This window comes from Rousettus aegyptiacus, unplaced genomic scaffold, assembly GCF_014176215.1.
Source record: "Rousettus aegyptiacus isolate mRouAeg1 unplaced genomic scaffold, mRouAeg1.p scaffold_m13_p_6, whole genome shotgun sequence".
Classification (NCBI taxonomy): Eukaryota; Metazoa; Chordata; class Mammalia; order Chiroptera; family Pteropodidae; genus Rousettus; species Rousettus aegyptiacus.
In genome coordinates, this window is record NW_023416309.1 from 78098667 (window position 1) to 78106755 (window position 8089).

General features: G+C 35.7%; 1 pseudogene; it reads left to right on the forward strand.

Annotated features, from left to right (window-relative positions):
- Positions 1–4755: 4755 nt before the first annotated feature.
- LOC118604722 lies at positions 4756–4874 on the forward strand (annotated as a pseudogene).
- The last annotated feature ends 3215 nt before the right edge of the window (positions 4875–8089 follow it).

Here is an 8089-nt window from a genome sequence, read left to right on the forward strand (position 1 = left end):
CAGAACTCTCTAAAGAACTCACACCGGTATCCCCAGGAGAGCCAGTCACTGGCTGCCTACCATGTGTATATAACTAAGAAGTTATTCCAGCAATGCAAATATGGGTTTGTATTATGAAATGTATTAATATAGTTAGCTATACTTACTCATTAGAGAAAAATACAACAGTTCATGAAAATAGAACCTGAAAGAGCATCCAGTAAAAGTCAACACTCATTCTTTATAAACACTTACCAATTAGACATTTAAAAATCTCTTTAACATGATTTTTTAAAAAAGTATCAGAAACTAGTAAACATCACTCGATAATGAAATATTAGAGACATTTCCATTAAATGTCCAATTTTTATCTCAATGTCCATTTTTATCTCATTCGTCTCTGAAGCTCTACATTTATGCAATAAGAAATGAGAAATAAAGATATTAAAAAGGAGGAGACAATTTTTCAGTAGTTTATGCTGAAAAGCCAAGACAATTAGCTGAAAAACTATTAGAATAAAAAAGTTGAGGACGTGTTTCCATAGTGTAGCAATTAGCAAGTATGCTTTACATGCAGAAGGTCCTGGGTTCATGCCCCTAGTGGAGCAATGGTCCATGGCCACCCTGAACAAAACTGATGTCTAATCTCAGAAGCTAAGCAGAATCGGGCCTGGTTAGTACTTGGATGGGAGACCACCTAGGACCACCAGGTGCTGTAGGCATAAAAAAAAAAAAGTTTACTAAGGCAGTCTGATAAAAGATAACTTTAAAAATCATCAATTCTCATATATATATATATATATCAGCAATAATCAGAAATAAAAAGCAAAGTGTGATTCCATTTATAATATCAATAGTCTCATAAATACTTGGAAATAAAGTTAACTAGAAATATATAAGACCTCTATAAATCTAACTATACAAATATTATTAAGATCATACAGAGAGATGATGAAAATTGCAGAAATGGACTCAAGTGGGAAGACACATTTTTAAAAATGTTTCCAGTTCTCCCCTAATTTATTAATTGATTATTCTGTAAATTTGGGGCAATCCCAATCAAAATCAAAATAGATCCTGTGAGAACTTTTCAAGTTCATTCTCTAGTTCATCTGTAAGAATAATAGTACAAAATGAGTGAAAGTTTGAAGAAAAAAGCTTATCCTATCACATATGTATTATAAAGGTATTATAATAAATCATATGTTGAAATAAGAATAGACAAACTGATCAATGAAACTAGAGAATCAGACATAAGAAAATTCAGTACATAGTAAAGATGGCATTTCAAATCAGTTGAGAAATGATGGGTTTATTTTTAATGGCATTAGGCTTATTGATTTTTTTAACAAAAAAAGATTTCTACCATCCCGACACATACAATTTCAAATATATTAAAGATCTAAATGTTAAAAGCAAAACTATAATAGGAAAAGTAGAAAGTATTGACAGACAATTTTGTGCAGTTTAATATCTGGAAGATTTTTAAAGCATGACACAAAATCGAGGCCCAACAGGAAAGGACTAAGAATCTGACTACACAATATTTGAAGCTTCTCTAATTTAGAAGTCAGCATAAAGTTAAAGACAAATGGCAAAGGAGAAGAAAATATTTGCACCATATATAACAGCCAAAAAAGGTAATATTCATAAAACAAAGAATTCCTACAATAAGAATGACAATTCAGTAGAAAAATGAACAAGGCTAATAATAGATAAGTTATAGAAAAACACATATGATAAAATCCTCAGCATTAAGAACCAAAAAAGAGCAAGCTAATTAGACATGATTCTTACTTCACCTATCAAATTATCAAAAATTAAAAATATAATCATATCCTATGTTGGAGAAGATATGGGAACCTGGCAGTCTCAAACACTATTCAATTGTGTTAATTGATTTCACATTTTTAAAAGGCAATTTCATAGTGATCATAAAATTAAAGTGTGCATCACAAGAGATTCTGGGACTTCAGTAATGTTCTGTTTCTGGAATTGGATGCAGTTTACACGAGTTACATTTCATTTTGTTAAAGTTTGTTTAGTTGCGCACTTTCCTGTTCGTATGTTACAATTTAATATAAAACTTTACCAAAAGAATGTGCATACTATTTGACTTAATTTTCCTTCTATAAAATAATTTCCCCTTCTAGAAATACCCTTGTATATATGTGTAAAGATATAAAGGGGTTTGTTGGGGTAGTAGTTATAATAGCAAAATACTTTAAAGAGCTTAAGTGTTTATCAATAGAGGATAGATTAAATGATGTGAAATCCATACAAGAGAATACCATAAAGTTATTAAAAGATGCTGAAGTAGATGCCTCCTCTCATGACCACATCAAAAGTACAACTAAACTACAGAACAACCATCACTGAGAACTGCCTGAAGTCTAGCTGCACAAAATTTTTATAACTAAGGATATACAGAAGAGGAAACATCCAGATGGTAGGAGGGGCGGAGATACCAAACGGGCTCGTCCCACACGTTCGTGTGGCAGTTAAAAATTGGGAGATATACCTTGACTGTGGAGGTCCCTCTCTGGAGAGCAAGGGGTGCTAGCCCCACACCCGGCTCCCCAGCCTAGAGTTCCAGTGCCAGGAAAGGAGGTTTTTCTCTAGTGTTGATTTTCTCTAATGCATTCTTTATTTCAGTTATCGTATTAATCATCATTACTGACTAGTTCTTTTTTATGTTTTCCATTTCCATTTCCATGTTTTCTATCTCTTTGTTGAAGTTCTTTCCGAGATCATTGAGCATCCTTATAACCAGTGTTTTGAACTCTGCATCTGGTAGATTACTTGTCTTAATAGAGTGGCTTTACGTGGGAGGTGTACTATGGGGCCCAGTGGCACACTCTCTCTGGTCACCTGAGCCAGTTGTTCCAGGTGTGTCTGTTGTAGCTGAGCCTTGGTTTCTGCTTGTACATCAATAAGGGATTGACTCTCAAGTTGGTTGGTTATGAGGGCCGGCTGTGACTACAGTGGAGAAACTGTTGTGCAAGTGCTGACCCAGTGGGAGAGGATTTGCTTTATCAGTGCTCTGGTGCCTTCCCAGTCTGCCCTTACTGTGTGTCGTTTGTGGAGGTGTTTGGGTGGTGCTTTAGTGCAGTCTAAAGCTAGCCACCATGTGTGCTGGGTGGTCCTCTTGGGAGAGGCTCTGTTGGAGGCCAAGGTCAGTTGCTGCCTGTGCCCTGCCAAGGGCCACTTTGTGTGAGCTACAAAGTGATCTGTAGGTGGTCGCCACTTGTGCCGGGCTTGGAGGTACCTGGGAAAGGCGAAGATGCAAAGTAAGGCTGGCTACTACTTGTGCCGAGCTTGGGGTGGTTTAGCAAGAGGTATGGGGCATGCTGAGGCCAGATACTGCTTGTTTGGGGTTTGTGAACCTTTGAGAGATTTTAGGAAACTCTGCAGCATGAGCCAAGATAGGCTGTTTGTATAAAAAAGCAGTTGAGTGGGTAGGATATCAGAGAATCACCAGGATGGAGTGAATAGTGTTAGCCAGGTTGATAGAGATGCAGATATGGCAGCCACCTATTCCTGCATATCCCCGCTGAGTGAAGGGGGCTGGCTCTACAAAGAAACAATGGTGTCTGCCAGCACTTCTCTCTGGGAGAAAGCTGCCCCTCTAGCCCTCACTCTGAAGCCAGACAATTCGGTTCCTCTCTGTATATCCCTGGCACATATAGAGCTGCTGCCCCAGTGCTGGAGCTCAGAGTAAGTGAGTCCATTAGTGAGTGTGTTCACACACATGCTCTTCAGAAGAAAGGTTTGCCATTTCAGAAGTCCTAGATCTCACTCAGCTATTATCTCCACTTGTTTTCACAGCCAGGAGGGCATGCCTGGAACAACTGGCTCAGGTGACCAGAGAGAGTGTGCCACCGGGCCCCATAGTACACCTCCTACGTAAAGCCACTCTATTAAGACAAGTAATCTACTAGATGCAGAGTTCAAAACACTGGTTATAAGGATGCTCAATGATCTCGGAAAGAACTTCAACAAAGAGATAGAAAACATAAAAATGGAAATGGAAAACATAAAAAAGAACTAGTCAGTAATGATGACTAATACGATAACTGAAATAAAGAATGCATTAGAGAAAATCAACAGTAGATTAGATGAAGCAAAGGATTAAATCAAAGATTTAGAAGAGAAGGTAGCAGAAAACATCTAATTAGAAGAACAACGAGAAAAAGACTCCAAAAAAATTAGGATAGTTTAAGGGGCCTCTGGGACAACATCAAGTGTACCAACATTTGCATTATAGGGATACCAGGAGAAGGGGGAGAGCCGGGAATTGAAAACATATTCGAAGAAATAATGATGGAAAATATCTCTAACCTGGCAAAGGATATAGACATACAAGCCCAGAAACCACAGTCCCAAACAATATAAACCTAAAGAGGCCCACAACAAGATACATCATAATTAAAATGCCAAAGGTTAAGACAAAGAGAATGTTAAAAGCAAGAGAAAAGCAGTTACTTACAAGAGAGCTCCCATAAGACTGTCAGCTGATTTCTCAACAGAAACTTTGCAGGCCAGGAGAGATTGGCTTGAAATATTCAAAGGGATGAAAAGCAAGGACCTACAACCAAGATAATTCTACCCAACAAAGCTATCATTCAAAATTGAAGGACAGATAAAGAGTTTCCCAGGCAAGGAAAAGCTAAAAGAGTTCATCACCACCGAACCAGCATTATAAGACATGTTAAAGGGACTTATTTAAGAAGAAGGAAAAAAAGATAAAAATATGAGTAATAAAAAGGCAGTAACTACTATGGCCAGGCCACTCTGAATATGCCTGATCTCATCTGATCTCAGAAGCTAAGCAGGGTCAGGCCTGCTTAATACTTGGATGGGAGACCCCTTAGGAATACCAGGTGCTGTAGGCATAAAAAAAAAATTTTTTTTTAAAGGCAATAACTACATATCTATCAACATTTACTTTAAATGTAAATGGATTAAATGCTTCAATCAAAACATATAGGGTGGCTGGATGTATAAGAAAATAAAGCCCTTCCATATGCTGCCTACAAGAGACTCACTTCAGATTGAAAGACACACACAGACTGAAAGTACAGTAAAGGGATGGAAGAAGATACTTCATGAAAGTAGAAACACAAACAAACAAACAAACAAACAAACAAAAAGCAGATGGGATAGCAATGCTTATACCAGACAAAATGGACTTTAAAACAAAGGCTGTAACAAGAGACAAAGAAGGACCCAGTAATCCCACCTCTGGGTATTTATCCCAAGAAACCCAAACACTACATCAGAGAGACATGTGCATTTATCCGTTAATTGCAACATTATTTACAATAATCAAGATAGGGAGGCAGCCTGAGTGTCCATCAATGGATGAATAGATAACTAAGAGATGGTACATATATACAATAGAATTTAACTCAGACATCAAGAAAGAATGAATCGAATCTTGCCATCTGCAACAGCATGGATGGATCAAGAGGATATTGTGCTGAGTGGAGTAAGTCAGACAGAGAAAGACAAATGCCATATGATTTCACTTATATGTGGAATCTAAAGAACAAAATTAATGAAAACAAAACAAAAACAAACTCATAGATACAAACAACATTTTCTTGGTTGCCAGATGGGATTTGGGGGTATGGGAGGAAAAAGGGAAAGAGATTAAGACGTACAAATTAGTAGTTACAAGATAATCATGGGAATGTAAAGAATAGCATAAGCAATATAGTCAATAATATTGTAATATCTATGTATGGTGTCAGATGAGTACTAGATTAGAGTGATCGCTTTGTGAGTTATATAAATGCCTAATCACAAATTCTAATGTTGTACACCTAAAACTAATATAATATTGTATTCCACTGTAATTGAAAAATAAAAAGTTATTAAAAAAGGAATAAAGTAGCTGTATCTGTACGATTGGCAAGATAGTCATGATAAACTAAGTGGAAAAAGTAATCTGCAAAACAGTATTGTAGCATTATTGTTTAGTTCACCTTTTTATCCTCTAAAAGTTATAAAGACATTTATGAAAACACACACACAAAACTTTCTTTTAATGTGTTTTTCTGATTTTTTTCCCCAAGTATAATTGTATTTTTAACAATGCAATAATACTGAAATGTGATTTTATTTCTTGGTTTTTATACTTAATCATACATTGTTAGAATTTTTCATGTGACTGCATATCTTCTTAAAAACATTTAAATTGTAAAGGTAGTGTACATATACGTATACATGGTGAAAAATCAAATGAATCAAAAAGATATAAAATTAAAATAACTAACTTTTTACAAATAAAAGCAAATAATTTTTTTTTTTAAAGCACTAAACTACAAGCTCCTGGAGGCAATGACTAATCATATTTTTTAACATCTTATTTCCTTCTTGTAGTGCTCAGTACACTGCCATGTATCCGTGGATATTCTTCTCGAGACAGGTCAGGTGAATTCTTGTTTCTTTTAAAACAAATTCTTTAGTAAAGATGGGAGATTTGTGCTTAAGGATGTGACCTAATGATTGTAGTAAAAGATTTTCAATGAAGTGTGAAATATTCATTAACATAGCAGCAATGAGTACGGTACCATACTGTGAGAGCCACATCAGTACAGCACCATAATTTTTTTATATCTGTTTGTGATCCCAGATGTTATATCAAAAATGTTTATACTTTTGTTGCCCTATGAAAAATTACTATCCTTTTTAGTTCTGTTTGTTAAGGGAACAGGCACTACAGTCAGAGAATCAATCTAGGTTTAAGATTTCTGCCTTCTCAGCAGTTTCTTAAGAAGAGGCATATTTAGATAGCCTTCAGCCAGTCTTGGGAGCCACTTCGGGAGAGATGACCTAGTAATTAAAGGAAGGTTATTCCTAATTTCTACATGTCTGTAACAGCCCTGTAGTCATCCTGTAGGGTGGGTTAGGTTTTGTGAACATGTGGACCAACTTTATTATTTGGTCAGCTCTATTGGCCTCTTATTTCTCCTAAATGATCACTTTCTACCTCTTCACTGATATTCTTCCAAAGAGAATCCCACATTAATTGTTTCTACTTTCTCACCTTCTTTGTGATTTAATCAAATGCAATCTGGCTCCCAACGTCTTTTTGAAACTGCTTTTGAAGCTCACTGATGACCTAATTGCTATATGCAATGGCTTTTCCTCAGTGCTAATCTTGATGTCTCTGAATAATTTAGTACAACTGACCACTCCCTTATTTTTGAACTCTTCTCACTGTGTGTTTTATGATGCTAACTTCTGATTCTTGCTCAAACTTGAACCATAAAAACATTAACAAACAGTTAATATTCATTGAGTATCGGGTTAATTTAATGTAATATCGCACTTAATTCTCTTTGGCATGAGGAAACTATCGTTCCTATTTTATAGAAAACTAAGATATGAGGATAACTAAAGCTTAAAGAAATTGAGTAATTTTCTCCATCGAACGGGTAATAAGGAGCCATCCAACCCAAGGAGTGCAAGAACAGAGACCATGATCTTAACTGCTGTGATGTGTCCAATAGAGTTGGAAGGGATTTCTTGAGGTCAGTAAATTCAGCTGCTTCACTTCATTTCTGCAAAAAATGCTAGTGAAATTTCATTAGGGATTGCATGAAATCAGTAGATCACTTGGGATGATATTAACAATACTGCATCTTCTAATCCAACAAAACGAATTTCTTTCCATTCATTTCCATTTATTGTCCTTTCAGCAATGTTTTATGGTTTTTCATGTACAAGTCTTTCACCTCCTTGTTTAGTTTATTCCTAGGTATTTTATTCCTTTTGATGCTATTGTAAAGAAAATTTTTTTCTTAATTTCCATTTTGTATTGTTCACTTGCTACTATATAAAAATACAACTGATTTTTGCATATTGATTTTGTATCCTCCAACTTTGCTGAATTCATTTATTAGTTCTAATAGTTTGTGTGTGTGTGTGTGTGTGTGTGTGTGTGTGTGTGTAGAAACTTCGGAGTTTTCTATATACATAGATCATGTCTGAGAACAGAAATAATTTTACTTCTTCCTTTATAATTTGGGTGCCTTTTAGTTATTTTTATTGACTAATTGCTCTAGAACTTTCTGTACTGTGTTGAATAGCGGTGGCAAAA